The following is a 26,258-nucleotide window of genomic DNA, read 5'->3' on the forward strand; positions in this document are numbered from 1 at the left end:
AACGGCAACATTAACTGGTTTAATTGCAGGTGCATGACAATTCAACAATATCCAATGAACAATGAAGCTAGTATTTTGCTGTCCATGGTCTGCCATATAGGGGATGTTAGGGTTTTGGAGGCCCAAGGCAATTGCCTGCTCTGCCTATAGATAGCGCCGCCCCTGACCTAAAACCCAGGATTGGTGCAACCTAAAGTGAAACTTATCTGGCAAGCCAGCTAATCTGGCTTCATGGTACAGACCCCTGATCTGAGGGAGTCACAACTGTAGTGATTTCTGTATGCATTTCCCATCTCTATTTAACAAACCCACAATGTATTTCCTTCATCATTTGGATCTTACTTTCAACTGGTATCAAATCAATTTTACATTTTCTCCTTTATAAATGGCAGTGCATGACTTTGTCTGCCAAACAAATTCTACATATAAAGGGATTTACTGCCAGCCAAGTCCTCATCTGTACTTCGTCTCAGGGAATGATGGTCGAAAAATTGGATGTTAGCGGTAATTTCCAGCACAAGTGATTTGTGACTTCTGTGATTTGTACTCGTATAAAAATATGGAGGAAGTAAAAGCTACTGCTCTATTCGGCTGTCAGGAACGGCAGCTATTTCAGAGTTTTAGTGTCGAGTTTCCGCCTCTGGCGGCGAGAGCCATGGTTTGTATGGATCCTGCGACTGGTTTAATTGCCTTGAGTGTCTTCCACGGCTGTCCAGGGAGACCATCCTTCCTGCTGGGAGACATTTGTCACATGTTCGGCAGCTTCTGTGAATATGCATGAGGGGAATCGCGGAGATATTGCTTCTGAGATCTTGCTTCTGTTGTAATGCCATAAGAATATTCAGCTTTGGGCTCTATTCACTCCTGTCATATTCTAGGACAAGACAACAATGGCATTCTGAGAATAGATTCAACCAGAATTGTCAATGTTTTTTTGTGTGTTTATCTTGTGTTTTGTTGTTTTACTTTGTTCTGTTGTGTTATAGGAGAAAGTTTTCATTTGAGAAACTAACAATTGTTTATGAAGCAAACTAAATGTTATTAATGTAATTAAACACACTCTCAGCTATATATGGGCCGGCAGGTGGCTATGCGGAATGATTGACAGTGCCTCAAAATATTGTGATTGTCTACATGAACTATCTGATGGCATCTGGTGACATTATTTTTCTGCAGTTTACAGAGTCTAACGCCATCACAGAGGCAGGTGAGGCATTAGTAGACCCATAATTCAGTGATATATCTGTCAGGTAATGGGGATATTTTCTGAGTGCCATTCCATTTAGACATTACAGCACCTTGAAATGCACCACATGATGATTTGAGAAACCCTGAACTCCTCTGTGTCTTCTGCTTTAAGAGTGAGATTGTTGCAAGGTTATGAATATATGATTTATGGGCCTATTAAATCCCCCTCCCCCCACATTTTATTTTGTCCCAAAGTCTTTTTCATTTTAATTTGTCTGCATTCAGTTCTAATTTACCATACCATACTATTTATCAAAAGTTATTTTAATAGTCAAAATGGATGTCTGATCTATTGAATTCATAGAACTTTTAACAATTCAATCATTTATTTAAATTAAAAATACAATCTGGTTTCATGGCATAAACGTACCTTACTGCACGTTTCGCCGCAGTTTCAAAGAGAAATGTCCACTGAGTGGCGCTAAAACACGGGTTCAATACGCAAACCCAAACCCTGGCATGTTTTTATTACGTTGATATACATTGAGGTATGTATTGCTGTGTTTTTATTACATGCTTCAGGTACATATTGCGGCGGTTTAGAATTCAAATATCCAGGGACTGTCGCTAAAAATTAATGCTCTGTCGTTTTAGAAATATGCCCTAAACCAAACCCAACCCTACACCTAACCGATAGTGTTGACAAATTCAAAACTGATATAAAAACACGTTTGTTGATGCAACCATGCTATTTGAACTAACTTGTATGCAAATTTAAACTGTTTTGTCAAACCGGAGTGCCTCACCTCTCAAGTACAGGTACATCTAAAAAAATTAGAATATCGTGAAAAAGGTCAATATTTTTTGTCACTCATTTCAGAAAGTGAAACCCATATATTATATAGAGTCATTACATTTAGAGTGAAATATTTCAAGCCTTTATTTCTTGAAATTTTGATGATTACGGCTTACAGAAAATGAAAACCCAAAATTCAGTGTCTTAGACAATTAGAATATTACATAAGATCAATAAAAAATGATATTTTAAACAGAAATATCAGGCTTCTGAAAAGTATGTTCATTTCTATGCACTCAATACTTGGTTGGGCCTCCTTTTGCATGAATTACTGCATCAATGCGGCGTGGCATGTAGGCAATCAGCCTGTGGCACTGCTCCGGTGTAATGGAAGCCCAGGTTGCTTTGATAGAGGCCTTCAGGTCATCTGCATTGTTGGGTCTGGTGTCTCTCATCTTCCTCTTGACAATACCCCATAGATTCTCTATGGGGTTCAGGTCAGTCGAGTTTGCTGGCCAATCAAGTACAGTAACACCATGTTCATTGAACCAGCTTTTGGTACCTTTGGCAGTGTGGGCAGGTGCTAAGTCCTGCTGGAAAATGAAATCAGCATCTCCATAAAGCTTGGCAGCAGAAGGAAGCATGAAGTGCTCTAAAATTTCCTCGTAGATGGCTGCGTTGACTGTGGACTTCAGAAAACACAGTGGATTCTTTTCACGATATTTAAATTTTTGGAGATGTACCTGTACATCTCCGTACTCTGAGAGCTACCGAACAAACCCACAGTCTATGAAAACCCATAGATATGAAGCTGGATATGTGTGATGCTAACGTTCAAAAGCATCAGTTTTCAAATCTCCCAGCATATTAATATTGTTAATATAAGTCATAACATGATATTCTTCAAGTAATTGTACGAAAATACACTTTATTAATCGAAATTCTGTAAATTTGTGTGAAAAGGAATAAAAGGCGTCAGAGTTTTACTGCCTCTAGTGTTCATTTATTTTGGAAACTGCAGTGATATGTACTTATTGGTACGTATTTCGCGTCTCGCTAAAAAGTGCCCCCAGGTACGTTTATGCCATGAGACCAGGTACCAACAATAATAGTGCCATATGAAATTAATGTTTGTTTGTTTGTTTAATTATTTATATTCAGAATTTCTGTTTTGTCTGTATTCATTTTTATGGATTCTGTGTTTTATGATTTAATAAATTAAATGTATGTGTTCTTGTCCTCATATAGTGAGACGGCAGATGCCGTTGTGTGTGCTCGAGTATCTGTAGCAGACAAAAACATTCACACGGAGACATATTCAAAACAAGTCATAGGGCCCTGATGATCAGCATTTATACATCTGGCAGTTTACTTGGTGAATCAAACCCATGACCTTGGCGTTGCAAGTGCCCGTGGTTATTTAATTGGTGCAGAAACTCGTAATCTTTGGCTTCACATTTGAAGTAAAGAGCAGCAGTGGATTATGGACTTCGACAGAATCCATACGGCTTCCCCCTTTGGTTCTCCAATCTTCTGCTCACACTCGACCACTCGCTGGTCATTTGTCTTTGTGTCACGGAGTAGCCCACGCATACCATCCCACAAGAGCAGCAGCTTGAAATGAGATTCACTTGACTGCATAATCTCTCTCCATTGAGCTCGACGCAGATTAATTGCCCAAACGGGCAACTCTCTGCCGCCTCGGCCAATCCCCGATCACACGGCCAATCGCATTCCCCTTTTTCACAGATATGGTGCTGGTGTTTGTGCTTGAGGTGCTGCTTGGCCAGGAGATCGGTGGCCTTCTAAGAACCATTATTAAATATAGTGATCCATTTTATACATTAAATAAAGGTATGTTCTCATGGAAATTACAATCAAATAATTTAAAACATCCTTATTTATGGCTAAAATAAGATGGATAATTTTGGCTATTACTTTAGCTTTTTTTTTCTTTAAGTTATTTTACATTTATGAAAACTATAAATAGACTAATAAGATTGCTGATATGCAGATTGCATAATATACAATTAATGTATTTAGCAGTTCAGATCAGTTGGTGTTTAAAGAGTTTGAGAAATGTTGGAAATATTGCACTGTTTAAACATTTGCTTGCATTGATTATTGAGTTATTAGTAGCAGACTCTGGTATGTTGACAAATCTGAGTAGTTTGAAGCACCGTATATGTGAGATCATGGTGGTGTTTTTTCTTAAAAGAAAAAGCTTGGAAGTGAAAGTAGAATTTGCTCTCTCATCGTTGGTTGGAACAACCAAAAATAGTAGAGGAATCTTTTTGTTTTCTTCCTGGTTGATTGGTTGCTGGTCAATCTTGTCTTAAGCTTGGATATTTGAAGACACCAAGGGGAAAAGAGGCTTTTTTTCCCAGATCAATATGTCAGTCACAGCCACTATAAAACCGTATGTCAGTGCTGAAGGCCTGTCTTGTACTTAACACATCATAAACATCATACGGCTAAAGACTGACCTCATCAATGTGCCAAGCAGTCAGTCCTATATAGCACTAACATCATCCAAGTCTGTTGTTGATTTCCCATCAACATGTACATTCACATTGCCTCAGGTAAACATGCCCAGATGTGCTATTAATATAAATTTATGGACTGATTATAAATCCTACCGGTAAAAACATATTATGCTTCCATTATAACAGCTTTGCAATTTTAGCTTCAAGTGAAGATCAACATACATGATGCATGCTCTGCGGTGGGTGATCATAACCTACAAACAGCTCTGGACTGGGATATACTGTAGCACTGCAGATTTTATCAACAAAATGGAAAGAGAACTCGTACACTCTCTTTGGCGATATTTTTATTTTAAAGCTGCAACCACACTTGTTTCCTTGACTGCTTCACTATGAAATATAAGGCATCATGTTTTGCAGACAGACCTTCTTATAATTTGTTGGGTTCCTTTGCAAGTATTTTCATATGAAATATTAGATATTATATACAGATCATTTTTTATTTTAAATAGTTATTTTTTTATACTTTAAAAAATTCTTCAATTTGATTGTGACTAGTAACAGCATGTTAAAACTTTAGCCCCATAATGTAAATATAATAATATAATATAAAAATTCTTCTGTATGCTAGTGAACACTATTTACATACAGTTTCACATACACTTTTAAGTTTACACACATCGTACCATTACTCAGACCTTTACTTTTTGGTTTGTTTAATTTGTTTAATTGATCTTATTTTACTTTACTTTTTATTGTTTTTTGACCAGTAACATTACATTTAGAGGATTTTGCCCATATACTATCTTATCCATAAATATTATGACGCCTTCTGTATGCAATATTCATTTTTAGCAGAAAAAATGCATTTTTAATGTACACTCAGAGCATACCTTATTTTATTTTTATATAAGTCCTAAGTCTGCAAGTAACACTTAAAAGTTAGTTGATATTAGCTCAGGTTCATTAAGTAATATTAACAGATACAAGTTTTGCTAAAAAAAAAAAAAAAAATCAGTTTTAGGGAGGAATAATAATAATAAAAATCCTAACAGTTACAATAGGGTTTCAGCACTTTGTGCTTGAACCCCGAATAAAGTACAGTGTTTTCTTTACACAAAAAGAAAAGGAAAGAAAAAAAATACAGAAAGAGACGGTATCTTAACCCGCTGCGCTTAGTCACAGCCCTGATCACAGCATCATCTTTTCTAGATTTTTCAATTTATAAATGTAGGCTACTAGACAAAACAAAAAAAATCTATTAATGATTAAAAGACATTAAAGTTACACTGAGACGGCAGAAAGTAGTTTTCTTTATTTTGCAAAAAGCTTTACAGCTTTATTTTACGGTTTTATTTGTCTTGCATCTGTATAACCAACCAGCGTTGGTATGGCCATATCACGCTGGTGCCTCACGCGCACAAAATTTGATTTCGTTTCTGTTTCCAGTTCTGTTCCAGTCAAAATTTTGTTCATTTACGGTTTTCGTTTTCGTTCCTTGAACCGGTTCAGAGCCCTGCTGTCAAACTGCATCACTACATTGTACAGACATTACAATACAAGCCATCTGATGTTCCATTTATCTAAATAAACAACATTAAATCACTGCTTATAAAAATTCAGTGTTGTCATATTTCGAATACCTCAACTGAATTGAGGTAATTTGTTTTAGAATTTTATTACTGACTGTGTACTTGTCTTTCTTTGTAAATTCAGTTCAGTTTGAAATCAAGCTTCTTTGCTGTAAGCTTTTGCAACAAAGTTTCCCTATTTTAAAGGTACAAATACACAGAATGAGCAAATGTTTAAGATTGAGATTTTTGTAATGTAACTAATCGATGTTTATATGTAGGCTATGTAAATAAAAGCCTATATTAAAATCTGTTCATCATATAAAGCGAAAGTGTCTTTTTTTAGAAGAATTGGATTAAACCACTCAAAGCTTGAAATAATGTTTGCCTTGAAAAAAATGGATGGACAAAACAATTTGAAATATTCAAATATCTATATGGCAGTATACAGTATGTGTATATGTGTATACAGTTTTGCCAATGGTATTGAAAATGAAGTCGTCATGAAATAAAAACTGACCCTACTTACTTTTTTAGTGCAGATGACCAGTCTTGTGGTGAATAATTAAACCGTGCAAGTCAATATACCGGAAAAAAAGTGTCTGCCGCTGCAATACTTAATCAAAATCTGAAAATTTTGCTTCCGCCCTGGAATGGGATTCTCGCTCTGATGACATCAGTTTGAAGGCTTGAGGAGAATCCTCTTATTAAGTCATGATGTAAGGACTGCAGTTTCTGGGTCCATGCCTCTACTCATTTCATTTGAGAATCCTATCTCAACAACCATTTATGAGCACTATTTAATTAATATTACATATTTAAGCTAAGCATTTAAAAATTTGCTGTGCACACAACAGTCTCCATGCTCACAGTGTCTCAGACACTAATATTTTAGCTGAATCACTGTGTGGCTATCTGGGTTTTCAGTATGGAGATAAAGGTTAGGGTTATCATTTTTCAGTATTACATGACATTGTGGGTGTATATTAGCACAGTTTGTTGTTTTCTTGGGGCATCTGGCAGAGCGTTAGGACCCAGAAGCGAAGATATTAATTAATATTTTTTGGTAATTCATTAAATATTGCCGCTAAAAAGTAGTAACTAATACTCTGAGTATTAGAGAAGAGTACTTTGTACTTTTACTTAAGTACCGTTTTGACACCAGTACTTTTACTTGTAATTGAGTATTATTTCAGCAATGTAACAGTACTTGTACTTAAGTATAAATTTTCAGTACTCTTTCCACCACTGATCATTTCACAAAATATACGGATTGGCTGTACACATGAAAACGCAAGGGTGTCGTTTTCAGATTTATCCACTCTGGGACCTGGTTTCAAAAAATAGCGGTTTCACACTCCCAAAATGATACAAAATCTTTATGTATACAGCTAAACGTGTCTCCATGTGGACGGGGCCTAAGTGTTTCTGTTCTGGGAAAATTGACCAAAAATAATTGGTCTGTTTTTTGGGGTTTTGTTCAATTCAAGAAAGCCCGATAGCAGTAGTAGTTTGCTTTAGATTGGAAGGTTCTGAGGTTTCAGCAGCGTAACACTGAACAGTCATGGTTGAAAGGTCATCATTGATTTTTACCACAAACACATTGGAGTCGAAACTCTTCGACAGTCCGGCCCTGTGTGTGTGGCAAACGTTAGCGCTTGCTCTCCGGGGACAGGGCATGTAGCCTGTGCGAATGATAAATGGCTGGAATGAGTGAAGTTGAGAAGTCAGTGACTGCCTGGTGTCCCTGCTGTCTCTCAGCAGTCTTCTTTTCCTCAGCCTTCACCTCTCCTTCTCACCGGTTTAATCGTCCAACACTTCACACGCTCCACCTCTCGCTCCCCTCTCTTCCACACATCCTCCTGCTGTCCGCCTAATTGATGGCTGAACACGCTGGAGAGGCCTTCACTGTTTTTCTATCTTTTTTTTTTTTTTTTATATCTATCCGTTCAAAGGCGGTGGAGGCTCGTGAAGGGCCTCTCATTCCCACTCCCCATCTCCTCAGCTCGTTTTTTCTCTCCCCCCTTCAATATGTCTCTTCTTTTCTTCATTATTCATTAAGTTTCCCTTCAAAGCCCCAGAGAGAAGGCAGAGAGAAAAGATACACCGCTGGACTTCAACCCACCTGCAGGAGTGAGAGGAGAAAATGAGCGAGGCATGGCAAACCGATATAATAAAATGAAAAGTGTAAGCTGTGAGATGTTTGGCAGCGTTTACCCGGCACATATGATAGTTTGACGTATGGTAAATCCAATTTATTTTCTGTTTATATTCTGTTTACTTTAATATTGCTGCAATGCATTGCAAACTGTTCTGCACTTTAATATCAGTGGATATGGATGAGTGTTTGCTTCCGTCTAGTTGGTTTGTGTCAATATTGATGTTATTGATGCTGTGCAAGTCGGTTGAGTAGTTTAATGCATCGTTTGGGCTGATTGGCCTCATAAAGCTCATTATTGAAATATATGGGTTGTGTGACTGTCATGGGTTTAGTTTTGTTTAGTTCTTAAGTCTGTGTTGCCTCGTGGATCACATGACTTTGTTTGCACTTGTAAGATTTTATAATGTTTTTTGAAACAAGTCTCTTTTGTGCTCACCAAAGTTGCATTTATTTGATCAAAAATACAGTAAAAACATTAATAATGTGAAATATTTTTTTATTTTCAGCATCATTACTCCAGATTTAAGTGTCACATGATCCTTCAGAAATTATTCTAATATACGGATTTGGTTATCAATGTTGAAAACAATTGTGTTGCTTGTTTTGCTGCATTTATTTCAGGATTCTTTAATAAATTTATTTGAAATATTTTATGTCATAAATGTCTTTAATGTTGCATCCTTGCTGAATAAAATAATTTGATGTTTCAAGTAATTCAAAACAAAACAAAACAACTTACCAAGGACTAAATAAATACATTTACAGGGGTATAGTAAGAATTGAAAATTGTAACCATTAAATTATATAACATTATGGCTCTTGAATATTATAAGTGACTAAACTGCTACTCGCAAACAAAAAAACAACTTTGCATCAAAATATAAAATGATCTTAAAGGAGTAGGTCACCCAACAATGAAAGTTACCCATACTCAGGCCATCAACGATGTAGATGAGTTTGTTTCAGAAAAGATTTAGAGGAATTTATCATTGCATTACTTTCTCACCAATGGATCCTCTGCAGTGAATGGGTACCGTCATAATGAGAGTCCAAACAGCTGATAAAAACATCACAATAATCCACAAGCAATCCACACCACTCCAGTCCATCAATTAACATCTTGTGAAGGATGTGGATGAGTAGATGGTTTTGTTTGCTTAGTTAGTTTGCATCAATATTGATGCATGCAGTGCAATCGATATTGCAAGTTTTAGTAAAAGCTACATGGCATTTTAACTTTAAAGCATCACTTCTGGCCAAAATACCAGTCCATAATCCATAGTAATGCTTACTCTGGTGATAAAGCCTGTCCTGTGTTTTCTGCCCAAATTGAAATTTTCTTTTTCTGTCTTCGGTTGAAAACAGTGCTTGATCTGTGCATATTTCTCTCCTGATTCATACAAAACAACATTTCCCTTGAGAAAGCAATATTATGGATCGAGTTGTATGATGGATTTGTTTCTTTCAAACACAAAGCTTTCAAGATATTTACTGATGGACTTATTTTATGTTTGTATCAGCAGATTGAACTCTCATTCTGACGGCACCCATTCACTGCGCAGGATCCATTGGTGAGCTAGTGATGTAATGCTAAATTTCTGTAAATCTGTTCTGATGAAGAAACAAACTCCTCTACATCTTAGCAAATTTTCATTTTTATGTGAACTATTCCTTTAATCTTACTATAAGCATCTCCACAGAAGGCAATTTTGTTGTCAGTTCAGTGTTGATTCAATTCAGTTCAATAACTCCGTCAATGCTGCAGAGCTCATCAATTATGAAACACATTTGATTCATACTCGATTTAGTGTGTCAAAAATACCCATGAAAAAGATAGTTTGACAATGTCAATGCAGCCTAGAAAGCAATAAAACACGTTTCCAGAAAGACAGGGAAACAAAACAACACCGAGAACAACCAGCAGTGTGCAATGAAGAAAATTAAATACTAGTGGTGATGATATGAATATGATCAAAGAAAGAAAATGAAATTAACTCTTTATTAGGCGTAATAAAAAATAATAGTAGTCATGCATTGTGTGTAGCCTGTGAGAAATCGAGTCAAAAGAGAGAGAGAGGGAAGCAACGAGGGCTGGCGCATGCATGATGGACACTCAGTGAGCTCTGAGACGGCCAATCAGAGCACTCAGCTCGCTCGAGCTGCTGCAGCGGAGGAGTGAGAGAGGATTCTCCCACACATGCATCCAGAGCAGCACACGCTCGGCAAGGGAGCGCAGACACGCGGCGACAATGGTACTCATGGGACAGAAAGTATGTTTGGAAACTTTACCACACGCACCCGATGCACATCTGTGGACTTGTATCATTAGGTAATGTGGAATATTTTCTATTTTTATGCGTCATACCAAATGTGTTTTGTATGGTATGTAGGCAGTGAGTGAGTGAGTGAGTGAGTTATCTGAAGGAAGTTGCTGTGCATCAACCGACTATAGAAAGCGAGTAATGCCACTTTATTTTCCTGCATGCATGAGACAAGAAGTCAACATCAGGATAAAAGGGATCTGTATTCAGTGTGTGGTATCTGTTGAGTATCTCCTGCTGCGCTGCGCGAAGTAAACTGACGCTGTTCAGCCGTGTATGCGATGATGTGCGCTTCATCAGATTGCCAGACGCTGCTGAGAGGTGCATGTCTGCGGCTTATAAGGCTTATCTTCTTACAGCCGCACTTAAAATCCACCGCTCAGCTGGAGCTCTGAGCTGGGGTCGCGCCGTCATCCAGACGAAAGGAGAGGAGGAGATCAGGGGCGGGCAGATGAATGCTAATAATGTTTGGGTAGATTCCACTGCCGTGCTTCAGAAGTTGTTGAAGCACGTCTGCATGTGTGGTGTGGTGCTTAATGCCACGTTTTTTTTTTCCAGAGCCAGCTTGTTTTCTTATCGGTACATGTTTCTTGCACACAAAGCTGTTTGCTGTTTGAGACACAACGTTGCTCTATTACAGCCCCTGAAAGGACGGTTGTGGTTCAATACAGAGCTTGTGCTGTCAGAGGGTTAAATGGGAGATTTCATAAGATAGAGATAAAGCCAGCTTTCTGAGTCTGCCGTGTGTGGAGAGTGTTCTTTTCTTGGCTCCTTCTTCGGAAATGATTCAATTTGGGCCACTTTGCAGAGGAGTTGATTGTAGGATTTGAGAGGGATTTGATTCTCTCCAGAGAGCAGCGGCGGTATAAATCACCCTGAGACCATTGGCATACAGGCCTAGTTATGTATGGCAATGATGTGGATGTTTCCAACAGGAACATCTAGTGATTCTTCACATAGAATTCACACTGTTGACAATGCATGACAGAGCTCTTCCTTGTGATCCATTTGGTTGCAGATTTAGTTGTGATTCATTCTGATTCATGAACCTTGTATGAAGTGAGTGCCTTTGCTATTTGAGGGTTTTTTTGGGGCCACATTTTGTCAAAAACGAACGAAAGGGCGGATTCAAACCTGCATGTTCAGCATGAGCACCCCAGCTCAACATTTCTGGACTATATGAATTACTAAGTCATGGCACCAATATATTTTCTCCTTCTTTTTCATGAAAATAAAGTTAAAATAAAATAAAAAATAATTATTATTACATTATAGAACGGCGGCAATAATAGATTTATTTTATTTTTGAGCAGTCTGAGCAAAGTTAAAACTGGTGTAATTAATTGTTATTTACTATGTAAATTAAACATTTAAATATTCATAAACAAAATTACATATTAACATAACAATATTCTGTAATAATAATAATTATTATTGTTATTGCATTATATAATGACAGTAATAAGTGTAATGTCATGAATTATTTTATTTACTATGTAAATTAAATACATTTAATATTTATAAATAACACATCAAATATAAAAACTAATAAAAATAATAAATTTGTTACAAACAGGGTGAAGGTTCAAAGATTGAATCCATCTCCATCTGGAATCCATGACTTCATACTACTGATATCAATAGACTTTTAAATCCTTCATTGAGAGAAGGGTCCATCTTTGAAGGGTCTTCTGATGAGAAGACGCTGTTTTAAATGAAGTCCACATAATAAATCAATATTTGAACCATCACCCTGTTAACCTCTGAAAGGTGGTTCACACCGAGCATAGCAGAAAACCAAAGTGTCAATAAGTGAATGAAACCCTTGAGGCATCATGACCTTCAGACCTGTGAAACTGCTCCTCTAATTCATCCTCTGCACAACTGACTCGTTCTAATAGAGCAGGAATACACGGCTATCTAGTCCAGACAGCTCATTACTTCCTGTAGCCCTTTAATTAAGAAAATGCTCTTGATGCTAAAAGCTGCCTGTGTCACAGTTCACAGAAAGTCATTAATACCATGAAATAAACTAGCACTGGAGGCTGATTTGGCTTTGCCTGCAGGAGGCTAATGTCTATACTTCTCTGTTTGTTGTGTTAGCATGTCTGCGCAAGACTAATACCGTGTGGCTTATTGCTAAGTGTTGAGGCAGTGATTTCAAACAGCACTTCGAGGAGAGAAACATCGTTAGGGAGACAAAAAAGCCTGCAATGGAGTGATTATCCTGCTGTGTGAGATTGTTAAGGATGCTTATAGTTGTCATGAAAGTAGCGATTTGTCTCGGTAAGAGAGAAGAATGTGTGATGAAACATGAGTGTGGATCACAGACAGGCTGTGATGGTACATGCACTCTTCATCCTTGCATTGTTTACTTGTCTACTGTTCCTTTGGTTTGTCATCTTTCTTCTCTTTTCCTTTCTTCTCTATCTTGAATATCATTGTACCTTACTTTCTTTCCCACCCTGAATCTCTTGTTTTCTTGTCCCTTCACTCTTCTTTTCTCCTTCCTCTTTCATTCCAATTCTGCTTTTTCATTTCCTTTTCTCTTTATTTTTTGTCGCTGTCTCCTTACACTTTAATTTCTTTTTCTTTTCCTCTTCCCTTTCCCATCTCATCCCTTTCCTTTCTTCTTTCACTGTCCCCTTACCTTTTATCTGTTCCCTTTCCTGTTCCATTTTCCCTTCTTGTACCTTCTCTTTTCCTCTTCCTCTTCTTTCTGTCACCTTTCTTTCCCCCTTCCTCTTTCATTTCCATTTGCCCTTTCTTGTTCCTTTTTCTGTTTCCCCTTTCCTTCAGTTTTAATTTCCCCTTCCCCTTTAATTTCCATTGCGCTTGAATTTCCCTTCTCACCCATTACCCCTTTTCTATCGTCTTTAATTTATTTTCATTACCTTTTCTTTTCTGATCCTTTCCATGTCCCCCTTCTTGTTCTTTGCCTTCTTTCTTTTACCTTTTCCTTCCCCTTTCATTTATTTTCCTCTTCCCCTTCTCTCCCATTCCTCGTTCATTCCCTTTCCATTTCTCTTTTCCTTGTTTCTCTTTTCCCTTTGCCCTTTGGTTTTATCTTCCACTTTTATCTTCCCTTTCCCCATGTTCCTACCCCCATTCATTTTTCCTTTTCCCCTTCCTTTGTCAACCTTTTTCTTTTTCTTTCACCTTCTCCTCCCTTTTTCATTTTTTTCTCTTCCCTTTTTCTTCCCATCCCTTCCATTTCCCTCTACATTTTTCCTTGTTACTTCCCTTTTTGCTTTCCTATTCCTTCCGATTATGTCCTTTCTTGTTCCTCTTCCTTTTCCATTCTCATACTTGCTACCATATTTCCCTTTCCCCTTTCCTTCCCCTCTCCTTTGCGTTTTACTCCCCTTTCCCATCCCTTTCATTTCTCAAACCATCATCATTTTCTCATTTCTTGTGACACATTTAAGGGCTTTAAGGCATTTCACAACACCATTGGTATTTTATGGAAGTACTATATTCAAGAAGCTGATTTGTTTACCGCACCAAAGGTTATATCACCTCATTTATCTCTCTATCACTTTATATCTCTCACTCTGTCATTTCTGAAATCACATAGCATCCGTGAATCTTTATCTGGTCTCCCACCTCAGGATTTCCCATGAGCTTCACTCCTCAGTAGCTTTCCTGACAGAACAAGTTATGAGAGAGACAGAATTCAGTAAAACAGAATATGGCTCACTTTAAAACACATACTCATAGATTCATGCAAGTCAATAACCCTTTCTCTCTCAAATACAGAGAGTGAGTATTCACCAAAAACGATCCAGAAACCTGAATTGACTCTTTAAAATGCAGAAAGAGTGAATGCATTGCTCTTTTTCAACATTTGATGAATAACTCGTTCCAGGATTAATAGAAATGTACACTAACATGTTTAATGCCTTATTACATAATCTAATAATGTAACTTGCGGCATACATATAGAATATATATAATCGACCAAATTTACTTAGAAAAGAAGCTATGTTTGCTCAGAAAAGGACAATAACGACTTAATGCAAATGCAGTGAAGGCCTTTTCAGCGCATTTAACACCTGCTATACTGGTTTGTTAGTGAATTTGTTTTGTGCTAAAATACTGTTTAGCGCTTTTGCCCCAGTATCGTTATTTTATTGTCATGCAGTTTCTTATTGCAGAGTCTTGTCAGAGTGGAATGACCTCTTGATTTACTGAGCAGAGGAAAAAAGCAGCCATGATAAACATTTCATTACTAATGCTCAATAAGATCATCCTTTCGCACACACACACACACTCATCCCATACACTCACGGGATACAAAAGCCACTTCACACATCACGCAGTAAATTAGACTGCAGGGGAAACGTGCATTCATGCTAATTGCTTTGAAATACCACTCTCATCCAAACACGTACAGCCACCTGTGACTAGATGAGAACAGGCTACGGAGGATGACAAGGCAAAGAAAGAGCGACAGAGATGCATACGAGGAATGTGCCCCAAATCATACCCGGGAGAAGGTTTCATGCTAAGGTGAGAGGCAGATATACAGAAAAGGAAACACGCAGAGAAGCAGCGGAAATATGAATGAGCTGTTCTGGGAAATGCAGTAGATGAAAAAAGCAGTTCTGTGAGCGTCACGGTGTAAAGGAGGATAGATATGGAGGGTAGCATAGATTACAGAGCCTGTTACACTGCAGCGATGTAGATTATTTTGAAGACCATGAACCTAAGACTCAAAACACAGCCTTCGACATCTTGGCCACTTTGTTAAAGAGCCGTGTTTGTCGTCTAAATAAATTAACAAGTGTTTTATTTGTATTGTAAAGTTTGGATTTAGTAAGATTTTAATGTTTTTAAAATGTGTCTCTTATGCTCAACCAGGCTGCATTTGTTTGAATCAAAATACAAGAAAAACAATAATATAGTGAAATAATATTATTATAGTTTAAAATAACTAGTGCTGTCAAACGATTAACCAAAATAAGTTTTTGTTTTCATAATATATGAGTGTGTACTGTGTACATTTATTGTGTGTATATATCAATACAAACACATGCATGTATATATTTAAGAAAAATATGTTGTTTTTATATATTAAATATATTTATATATATATATATATATATTCTAAATATATAAATGTATATACATGTAAATATTTTCAAAATGTATACTGTTTGTGTGTTTATTTATATATACATATTAAATAAACACAGTACACATACATATATTAGGTAAACAAAAACTTTTATTTTGGATGCGATTAATCACAATTAATTGTTTGACAACACTAAAAATAACTTTGTTTTTTTTAATAATAATTCTAATTTATTCCTGTGATGCAAAGCTGAATTCTCAGCATCATTACTCCAGTCTTCAATGTCACATGATCCTCCAGAAATCATTCTAATATGCTGATTTGCTGCTCAAAATATTTCTAATTATCAGTGTTGAAACAGGTGAAACTGCTTAATATTTTGGTGGAAACCATAATGCACTTTTTAAAATCATTTTATTTAAGTATGTATGTTTTTATTTATTTGTTTGTTTATTTGTTTTAATTGTTAACTTAAAATTATTTGATTTAAGAAAGGCAAATTGGTTAAATACTGCTTTTTTGCATTTTAGTTCTACTGTATCAGGGTTTTTTTCTGGTTTTATTTATATTTAAGACGGCTGCTGTAACACTGATGTTAGTAGTTTGCATTGTACACTTAAAAAATCAATTTCTTAATCATTGTAATCTTGTTTTCTTGTTAAAATATCTAAAAGTCCTTGACACAAGATGAATTTACTTGAGAAGTAACAATGCATAAGATAGCAAGACTTGTTTTCAGAGAATGTATCTTTAATATGAGTGTATTTGGTCTTATTGCATTGACTGATTTTTCAATTTGTTTTAAATATAAATAAATCTGCCGGTGCAGTAAAATAAAACACAGTTCATTTCACACGATGCAGTCCATGAAAACAAATTTTAAGATTATAAGCAGTGTTGCTTCAAGTAAAATCATCTTGTTTCAAGGATATTTAGATATTTTAACTGTATAAGTAAAGAAAAAAAGACTAACACCTTGGGGTTAAAATTAGTTTCAAAAGAGTAGTTGTAGATTAACTTGTTTGGAAAGCTACAGGGAAGTTTTAAAGTAACTCTCCACTAATTAAATTGAGACTGTGCTACCAAGCTTAAACCAGACCGAGTGACCCCTAGGTAGGGTGGACTGGATTAGAGAGAAGCACGATCCGTTAAGACTGCTTGTTTCACTGATCCGTCTCCAAATCGATCTGTTCTCGTCAGTCTGACTGTTTCGTGCAGCACTCGTTGTGGTTTGGACATGTAAAAGTATCCACTTAGTGGCTGTTCAATAGTGTGGTTTAATTGGGTTATATATATAAAATAACATTTAAAGGAAAGATTACTGTAAGAGGTAATTTGACATGTAAATACAAGGGCCAATGAAAATACATTTAAGATTAATTTCAGCGGTGTCATTCAAGCGGGTTATACAGTATTTTACCAATTATTAAAAAAAATGGCGTAGAAACAATTTTCACTCGGAAATTGCTACTAAATTTTAAAGAAATGGCACATAATTACGATTACGAAGAAACAGCTAGTAACACATCAAATAAAACATTTTTTTACTATTTTACTAAAATAGTATTTTCTTGTAAAACATACTCTTGTTTTATTTAGAACTGAAACATAGCTTTCACAGTGCAAATGAAAACCGATATTGATGCTGATGTATTGCTTCTAGGAACAAAGGAAAAGCAAAATCCTCACCTTTTTTTTTTTGGAACACAAATGCGTAGATAGTTTCTAAAGAGTCAAATCTGTGTCTAAAGCTTCTCCTGTGACCACAAATGGCCGTAAAACCCTATTTTTGAGAATCCTCCGACTCTCTAGACAGCAGCTGTGTGTGAAGATCATGAAGATCATCGGATCAGTTTCATAACCCGGAGCGGCGTTGAGAGCCATTGATCACACATTACTGCCCGCCAGGATGTAACATTAGGGGTTCTCGGACAGTTGTCATAATCAATAGTATTGTTCCTGTTTGCGGCCATTTGACTTTTCTGTCCGACCATGCAGTGTCCATCTAAACCTGCGCAAATCATTACGATCGCAAAGGGCAGAAGCATGACGAATCGAACAGCTCACTGGCTATTTATACATTACGCCTGACATGTAGCAGAAAATCAGGGACAGTTTTCACAGAAAGTCATCACCTACAGGGACCTGGGAGCTCTTGAAAAACAAGAGAGCGTTTCCATTTCCAGTAGCACCGGTGCCCCACCGAGGTCTCCAGAGACAAAACAGGCACTCATGGGTCACCCAGGGAAACATTTTTGTGTGCATTAATAAGATATTTTCCTCGCTTATAGAGAGAACGATGTGACTTGTTGAAGTTGGAAAGATTTGAGGGCTATAAAAAGGCACGGCATGTTTATTTAAAATGGGAAATACTATAATGTTTGTTTCATAGAGCTAAATCAGGAGCTTAAGTGCTTGCTTGACTGTATGTTTGTGTCTGTTTGTTCTTAATTTGAATAGGTTGCATTTTAAATAGCGGTTAAGAGACATCATGATTTAATCATATTTTAAACTTCTGCATGCACACCCAGGGCTTCTGTTCTGTTCGTGACCTCAAGCTGAAGCAAACTTGGGTTCTGCAGCAGGACAATGATCCAAAACACACCAGCAAATCCACCTCTGAATGGCTGAAGAAAAACAAAATGAAGACTTTGGAGTGGCCTTGTCAAAGTCCTGACCTGAATCCTATTGAGATGCTGTGGCATGACCTTAAAAAGGCGGTTCATGCTCGAAAACCCTCCAATGTGGCTGAATTACAACAATTCTACCAAGATGAGTGGGCCAAAATTCCTCCAAAGCGCTGTAACAGACTCATTTCCAGTTATCGCAAACGCTTGATTGCAGTTGTTGCTGCTAAGGGTGGCACAACCAGTTATTAGGTTTAGGGGGCAAGCACTTTTTCACACAGGGCCATGTGGGTTTGGATTTTGTTTTCCCTTCATAATAAAAAACTTCATTCAAAAACTGCATGTTGTGTTTACTTGTGTTATCTTTGATTAATAATTAAATGTGTTTGATGATCTGAAACATTAAAGTGTGACAAACATGCAAAAATATAAAAAAAAGGAAGGGGGCCAACACTTTTTCACACCACTGTATCTTTGTTGTTGTTTGTTATTTTGTTATGGTCAGTTCATGCTCTAAATGACAACATTTTTACTTAAAATTTGGAAGAAATGTCATCAGTATATGGAATAAAACAAAAAAAAACAAAAAAATTTACTCAAACGCATAACTATAAACTAAATCCAGAGAAACTGAGAAATTTCAAGTGGTCACTTATTTTTTAATTTTGATGATTAGACCTTGCAGCTTATGAAAGTCAAAAATCCAGTATCTCAAAATATTAGAATATTTCCTAAGATCAAAGAAAAAAAAAAGGATTTGCAAAACAGAAAAGTTCAATTTCTTTAAAGTAAGTTCATTTATACACTCAATACTTGGTCAGGGCTCCTTTAGCACAAACTCCAGCATCAGTGAGGAATGGCATGGAAGCGATCAGCCTGTGGAAGTGGCTTGGTAGCCCTTTTCCTGAAGACGTCTGAGCGTGGTGACTCTTGATGCACTGACTCCAGCTTCAGTCTAATCCTTGTGAATCTCTCCCAAGTGTTTGAATCAGCTTTGCTTGAAATAATTCTCAAGCTTGCAGTCATCCCTGTTGCTTGTGCACCTTTTCCTACCCAATTTCTTCCTTCCAGTCAACTTTGCATTTAATATGCTTTGATACAGCACTCTGTAAACAGCTACAACTTTCAGTAATGACCCTCTGTGACTTACCCTCTTTGTGGAGGGCGTCAATGTTCGTCTTCTGGATCATTGCCAAGTCAGCGGTCTTCCCCATTATTGTGGTTTCAAATAACAAGAGATACTCTGAATTTATACTGTAGGGATGGTCATTTATTGAAACTCAAATGTAAATATTCTAATATATTTTGAGATACAGATTTTTTGACTTCCAGGAGCTGTAAGGTCTAATCAAAATTAAAACAAAATACTTTTGAAATGACTGACACGCTGCGAGGATAAGATTAGGCTATTTACTCCTCAATTAAAATGTTTTTTTTAAAAGGTCTTTTAAAACAGGTCTATTAGGCTATAGGCTACGGCTACCTACAATGAGTTATAGTCCTACAATTAAAATATTAACACTGCAGTCATCAATAAAAAATCAATGAAATAAAAGCTTTTATTTTGAGCACCAATTTTCAAAAACAACCTGTTTAACATGAAATACGTTTCTTCTCTTTTTTTTTTTTTTTTAACTATGTACGGGCCACAAGAGAAATATTAAGGATATAAATGATAAAAGCTATAGACTATACCATTATCAGCATATGTTGAAATAGATTCAAGAGCTCCGTCATTCTGTTTTTACTTTCACTTTCTGCTTATAGTGAATTGACTGAGATTAAGACGATCACCAGCATAAATCTTGCACGTGTGCGAACGCGTGCTTGTGTGATATCCATTGGCTCGCCTTCATGGTTTAAAACAGAAATATTTCCAACATTGCGACGTAACCAATTGCCCCACCCGCCGTATCAAACGTACCGAACCGTTAAAATGCAGCTAAAGACCTCAGAAGCCAGCAGGGATCTCACCACCTGCATTAAAACACAGATATGAGAGCGAGAGAGAAAGACAAGTGCTAATTCAGTCTCACAGATCTGAGAACAAGACGTTAGAAGAAGCACACATCAGGAGTAATATGACAGATGTTATGTGTGAGGGAAAGGAGATTTCATTAAAACTGTAAGAAGTTAAAACAGGTGCCATAGTGAAAGTTTCAGTGTTGTTGTTGTATGGCTCACACAGATGCTTTAACTAGTTTGCTCTTTGACTGAAGACTTTATTCACTGTTTTGTGTGTGTGTGTGTGTGTGTGTCCGGGCTTTTGGGCAGAGTACAATCTGCGATTTTTAAAGATGAAGCATCATTTTGTAGCAGTCAGATGGTGGAGTTTGTCCCTGCTGAATACGCATCAGATGCCGCAATATCAGCTTTACCTGAAGCCTGTATATCTAATGCTGCATACAGGTTTTCTTAATTCATTGCAGTGCGTTTATTATGTCTGATATGACTGGATGAGGCATGGTTAAAGCAGTTTTAAAATGCTAATAAATGCACACCTGTGACTGCACACAGTAGCACTATAAAAAAGACATTATGAGTACTTTTATAATGCATTACAGGTTTCAAGTGGTACTGAAACGACCATTAATATATTCATGAACCATTACACCGTGTACTGAAGCAGTAGTTCCTTATGTGAAATGGTAGCATTAGCCAATCAAAATTTGATGATAATAATGTTATCACAATCACTTTTGAATGTGGTATGATCATGCATTATCATTTTGCTAGTACTGTCATAATATAGTATACATTTTAAATGTGTAGTAACAATCGATTTAATTACCAAGTACTAATTACAATACTAATTAAATTAAGTTATGCTTATAATTTATATGAATTACTATTTGTATCCAGTTAATAACTTTTTTTCAGTTTTGCTTCTCTGTGTGCATTTGACATCCATATGATATTAGAAATTTTATAGTAAAACTACATAGGATTAGGACAAAATTATTAGGATAAAACATTAGTTTAAATAATTGCACTGACCAAAAAAAAAAAAAAAAAAAAAAAAGCAGCATAGTACTGTTTTTTGTTATCTTTTTTATGTTATGTTAATAATATTTTTGGATGTTTTACAGTATTTTTTTTATTATTATTTATTAATATTATATTACAATATACTAGATTTTATTTTAAGCTTTATTTTTTATTAAGAGATTAATTTGGTCTCTAATTGTTATTTTATTTTATTTTATGTGGTCTGGTCTTTTATTTAATTGAATTAATTAATTTATTTGGCAAATTTAAACGGCACACTAATTTGAAGAGTCTGAAAGCATTGATTGTAAACAGTTTAATCTATAGTCAAACCTGTGATTGCACACCTTCTTAATAAGTACTGCATACTACACTGGATTCAATAGTATGTAGGGGTGGGGGAAAAAATCGATACAGCATAGTATCGCGATATTTTCCGTGGCAATACTGTATCGATACACGGATGCCAAGTTTCGATCTTTTATTATACTATTTAGTAGAATTACTATAAGATTTCTATTCAAACTGAAAGCATAATTCTAGGCTATTCGCTGCCATTTTCAAAGCACAATGCAAAAACGTGACATTTCATTCACTGTACGATCTTCTGTCGGAAGCGCTAAATCCAGGAGTGCATGTCCTTACTTGCCGGCAACCCACCAAAATAAAAGTTAGCTAATTTAGGGTTGAAAATGATGAAAATTCACATAAAAAAATTAAATATTATAATTTTATTTTTAAGTTTACTATAAAATAATTGTGTTTTTATTTAATACTCCCTTTTTATTTTAAAACATAATGGTTTTACCACACTTTATTATTTTGTTTATTTTATAAAAACTAAATAAAGTCCAATGATGTAAATAATGCAAAGCAGTCCTGCACCCTGAGAGTTTCTAGATAAATCTGTCCGCAGAAACCTTATTCTGTTCCGTAGAACTGTGTAACCGGCAGAGGATCCGCCCTTCCCCACACACCGTAGGACTTGTGCTGGGCAGCACTGCACAATAAAGAACTTTTTGTTGCTACATGATATCAGTGAAACCATAACTCAACGTGTGCTGCAATGCAGCAAGGGAATAAGACGAGGAGAGAGAGAAACAGAGAGAGAGATGAAGAGAGTTTTAAAGGCAAATAGACTGTCAGAGTGAAAATGGCTCTCTGCAGAGTGTAGCAGATGGATACTGTCTCAAAGGCAGTGTCCTCCTTCTGTGATGAGAAAGACAGGAGAATCCCTTCTCTCTTTCCTCCCTCCTTCCTTCCCCTCCCTCTCCATCTCTTCATCAAACGCGCGGCAGATGGGATGCAGGAGTGATTTAGGCCACTAAAGCTGTGCAGAGATTGTCGCTTACGCTGGCTTTCATGGCTTCGGGTTGTCCTCTAAAATGGCTGCAGACGCATCAGAAGAACAGAAAGCAGAGAGAGCTGTCACTTTGCTCTGGATCTATGATCCAACATTGAGAAGTGAAACACTGAGAGTGAAATAGGGACAAGAAGTGTGCTCTGAAGAAAGACCACTGGGTGAATTCAGAAACTTCAGTTTAGCTCTCAGCTGATCTCATCGATCACATTTTTGTGGAGAAATCAAAATAGATGCAAATGAGAAAAAATTGGTTGGCATACAATAAGAGTATAGAGATATATTACCATATTACATACAAGCAAATTGGATAATATAGCTCAGATAATATGGTCTTTAAAGCCCAAAACACACTGCACGATTTGTGGCTGTCCCAGACGAAAGACTAGCATTGTGAAGCAATCACGGTGATTTCTGATTCGCCACGATTATTTCACGATGCCAATCTTTCGTCTGGGACGGCCGAAAATCGTGCAGTGTGTCTTGGGCTTAAGAACGAGCTAATGCAACGTTTGATATGTCACTTCAGTACTGTAGTAATGTAGTACTACCATGTTTTTCATAATATTTACAAAAGTTGTTTGGCATCATAGTAAAACGTTTTTTTTGTTTACAGTATATTTTAAATTATTTATTATAATTGATTTACATCATTTGTTTTTAATATTATTTTATATACTTTAAATTTTATTTCAATTTATTTTATTTGTCTATGTGATATTATTATGGTCTGGTCTTTTGCTTTATTTTTTATTTTACTTTTTATAGTTTTTATTTTTTTTATTTTATGTGAGATTACTTTATTTTCTTTATTATTTGTTTATTCTGGTCTGGTTTATTTATTTTATATAAAAAAAAAATTGCCTTTATTTATTCATTAATTTTACGAGAAATTAATCTAGTCTGGTCTGTTTTATTTGATTGCTTTGAAGCTGCCTATTTAATTTCATTTAATATTTTACTTTTTATTATTTTATTTTATTTTATTTGAGATTACTCTATTTTCTTTATTTCTTGATGTATTTCATTAATCTAGTTTGGTTTATCTTATAAGTTGCCTTTATTTTATTTTGTTTTATTTTATGTGCAATTACTCTAGTCTGCTCTGTTTTCTTTGTTTTATTAGATTGCTTTGAAGCTGCCTATTTAATTAAATTTATTATTTCATTTTATGTGAAATTATTATTATTATTTTCTTTATTATTTTATTTGGTCACTCTGGTCTGGTTTATTTATTTTATAAGTTGCCTTTATTTTGCTTTACTCTACTCTACTCTACTCTCTCTGGTATCTATTTTCTTGTTTTTGTTTTACTTCTTATTACTTGGTTTGTTTCTCAGGAAAAAAAAAAAAAAGAGAGAAAAACAGTAGCCTGAAGCAAATGTCTCCATTTGCTCTATATGTAATCTCATTGCCATCCAGGGAAGAAAAAATAATAAGGGAAAAAATCTGATGTACACTAAAGATCTCGTTTATGATTTTTAGAAGTCTGAAAGTTTGCATGAAACTTGACTGATCATCCGCCCGGCATCTCTGTGTGACGCTGCAGAGCTCAAGTCCAAAAAAAAGAAAGCAAGCTGCCCGCTGCTGCATAGCATCATGAATAATCGGAAGCAAAATCTCTTCTCACTTTTAACCGCATTCTGAAATCAAAACTGTCATTTCCTGCAGGTGCTTGTGCGATTTACTTCTGACATTTCAACGCAGGCAACCAAAAAACACAATGTCTGAGTGGCCTTCTCACCTTCAGCTGCCAAACGATAGTGGAAATTGGCTCGCACCACCGAATGAATATTCAGGAGCTGTTGGAGAGATTTGTTCACAATGTAATTCGGTTGTATGAGTATCATTCCAGCCTGTCTCTGAGCGTGTGTGTGTGTGTGTGTGTGTAAGAGCTTTCATTGGTGAGCGTCTGATCTTTCTGAACTTTTATGTATATTTCATGATGTAGGCTGGGAGCGTTTGGCAGTCAGTGTACATACATTATTTGAGCGTTCACGAAAACATACAGAGCAGCACAGAAAGCAAACCTGTTAATATTTCTCACCTCCCCAAAAGCTTTTTCCAGTCCTGTTACTTTAAAGCTGTTTGTGTACCGTAAAATATGCATTTTCTAAGATTGTGTTAACAGACATAAACATCAAGGTTCTTCACACTTTCACACTACTTTTGGGTCTGTGATCTCATTAACATTTGCAGGTATTCATATGTACAGGAAACGCATTGGTGTATGTTTGGATAGACGAAGATCATTTTTACAAAATCAATATGGACAGCATCAAAAATGTAAACTCATAGCTGGACTTGATGTAGACAGTTTTTAATTGTTTTTTAGAGAAAAAAAAGTGATTCAATTTATATTATAACCAAATCATTTAATATTATTAATATTAATAATATTTTTGGGTATAATATATAGTTATATAATTTAATCATATACTTAATAATAATAATACTTATTATTATTATTATTCACTGATATATCATAATACTTTAATATTAAATAATCTTAAATATTTTTATAATATAAAATTGATCTTCTTGACAGTAAATAATCAGTAGACTACAAAAAAAAATATTTAAGTTAATGCTATATTGAAATATTTTTCATAATATTTATTTATTTATATGTTTGGGTTAAATATTAACCTTTAATACTGCACATTTTCACTGGAATATGTTTCTTGTTAAAAGCACAGTTGTCATCATTTGATTATATTTATCATAAACTTTTTTTTTATATAAGTAATATTTTATTTAAAAATTATTTAAAACTGTTTACATTTTATTTTGAAATTTCTTTCCTTAAATTTTTGTGGCATTTTCTTGTAGCTTTATGTCTGTATACTCTATACTTTTTAGTCATCCTAATGATAGAAAAGAGTTTAGTTGTGTAGTTGGGCGATATTCTTCAGAGACCCAACAAATCGTGCCATTTATAGGTTGATCCAATATTAAAAACCATTATTCAAATAAGTAGCATGCATTTCTTTAGAAGTAATGTCCAGTCTATGCCATAGTAATTGGTCTACTTCACTGTTAGAGCGATTACTTCTCCATCTGCCTGACAATGTGTTCTAACAGCGGTTATCATTAGTCTTTCTCTCTTCTGCCGTGGGCAGTTTGACCCTCCGTACCCTCCTCTCTCCTTCTGTAGTTTGATATCAGCAGAGGGTCCAGACTGAGAAATCGCAGCAGGTCATGAAAATACTCGCTCCAGGCAACTCAAGGCCTCATTCTCTTCCTCCTCCGTCTCATTTCTCTGCTCTGATGTTATCCACTCTCTCTACTCTTTGGTCTTACTTATTCTTATCGCTCTTCCTCCTTTTTGTAAATGTTGTAACATATATTTTATTGTCTTAAGCACAAATCGGACAGGTTTGCTAAATATCCACCTAAATATATGTCTTCTATTTCGATCGACCCGGGTTTGAATTCACCGTTTGGTGAACTTTTTTTCTCCCTTTTCAAATCACATCAGAAAAGCATTTATTTTTTAATAAAAATAAAGGAAATGATCAAAAAGTTGAAAATAAAGTATCGGTAGGTATAGGGAGGGCTTTTGTCCCAATAAGGCATCCATTTAATAATTTGAATTAAAATAAAAATTTTAACTCAAGTTATTGCATACTATTTTATAATGGAGATAATTGCCACTATTTGCAATAAGTAGAATCAAA

At 35.8% G+C, this 26,258-nt stretch overlaps 1 protein-coding gene across 1 annotated transcript in view; it reads left to right on the forward strand.

Moving 5' to 3' along the window:
- The first annotated feature begins 10,385 nt into the window (after nt 1-10,385).
- Nucleotides 10,386-26,258, forward strand: part of LOC306857467 (cadherin-18-like) — a 101,516-nt gene continuing 85,643 nt past the window's right edge. The window contains exon 1 of the mRNA XM_079397425.1: nt 10,386-10,531. The gene's annotated coding sequence lies outside the window, so the exon portion shown is untranslated. The remainder of the gene's footprint in view (nt 10,532-26,258) is intronic.

This window comes from Barbus barbus, assembly GCF_936440315.1.
Source record: "Barbus barbus genome assembly, chromosome: 38".
NCBI lineage: Eukaryota > Metazoa > Chordata > Actinopteri > Cypriniformes > Cyprinidae > Barbus > Barbus barbus.